The sequence below is a fragment of the Sinocyclocheilus grahami genome, unplaced genomic scaffold, assembly GCF_001515645.1.
Source record: "Sinocyclocheilus grahami isolate Dianchi unplaced genomic scaffold, SAMN03320097.WGS_v1.1 scaffold2313.1, whole genome shotgun sequence".
Taxonomy (NCBI): Eukaryota; Metazoa; Chordata; class Actinopteri; order Cypriniformes; family Cyprinidae; genus Sinocyclocheilus; species Sinocyclocheilus grahami.
In genome coordinates, this window is record NW_015507492.1 from 3,978 (window position 1) to 5,383 (window position 1,406).

A 1,406-nucleotide genomic window follows, 5' to 3' on the forward strand; every position below is an offset into this window, starting at 1 on the left:
AAATGCATTTGTAGTATACTTAGCATGAAATAAATGTATTTCAAACTCATTTTAGTATATTTATTTTTCACTAGGGATGAAGCACCTTTACTTTGAAGAAAGGACCTTAGGCAAATCTAGAAACCAAGCAGCTTTCTGTTTGAAAGCAGAAGCACTGAATGAATCACTATTGATTTATTCAGTCAAATGAGTTTGCAAAATATGGTCTGCGATTCAGTTTGATTAATTCAGACAGTTCACCTAATGCACTGACTCGTACACTCCGTATAAACTACAAAAAAGAGAATTTGAGAAAACTGTGACGTCATGCGCATACATATTACGTGTTTAGTCGATAGGAATGCATATGTGTGCAGGCGCATAGTGTTTCTTCACAAAGTGACATCGACAACTACTGACCTGGCATGCATAAAACAGCGTTTTTAGTTGTTTTTGTGGATCAATGTGAATGAGATCATTTTGAAAACATTGCCGTCTGTACATTAAACTTTTCAAAAAAACGCAAAGGAAGAACTTGTCTGTCTTTAATACAATCATTGTCATGTAAGCATACCTCAAGAAAAGAAATTCCAACTCTGTTCAACTAGCCACAATATGATTTGAGGTACCGTTCATGTTTTAGCAATGTTTAATAGGGTTTGTTCAAATCACTAACGCTAAATAATGCATGAGCAATAGTGCCTTATAATTACTACTAATAAAGCGGTTTTATTTTAATGCACCCTTATGACCAATAATAATACTAATACTAAAAAACAAATGGTACAATACCTTGCCTTTCAGCATGGAGAGGTCATCTGGTCCAATAATGTGCAGATCTTCAGTGGACTGGTCATTCTGTAAAACACACAGTGGGGAAAACACAGAGACAGACGTTAAAACTGTGGCCCTGTCAGCACATATGATCGGCACATACAATCTCTATAGACAAGAGCACCACGAACACAATCAACTGTTGTACACCCCACAGAAGCTGCTTTTGTCTGATGAGAGAATTGTGTTGCATCCTCTGCTCAGGGTCAAGTTGATCTTCTGTGAAGGGGTGAAGTGGCTCTTCTGTGCTTGAGATGAACGTTCCGGGTCGGTTGTGTTCAGACAGGAAGTGGAGCCACTGGCTGATGGACTAGAGGCTCCTCAGGGGCCCATGAGTAAAACACCCGACTATGAAGACCCACCCAGCCATGACTGAACAACTTGACCTTTACTGTATTCTCAGAGAGGATTCTCTCTGTGTATTTCAACTGTAGATAGACACATATTTTAATAATATGTACTAAAAGACAAATTTGATTACTACAGTGGTACATTTGGATTTCTCTACAGTGGTACTCTTATGAAAATTAACCAACATTTTATTGTAATAAAAGTGTAGTAACCATGTTTTTTGGTGTATTGATTACCATTTG

General features: G+C 37.6%; 1 pseudogene; it reads right to left on the reverse strand.

Annotated features, from left to right (window-relative positions):
* The window catches only part of LOC107574704 (phosphoribosyltransferase domain-containing protein 1-like), a 13,012-nt pseudogene that overhangs the window by 3,615 nt on the left and 7,991 nt on the right, over positions 1–1,406 (reverse strand).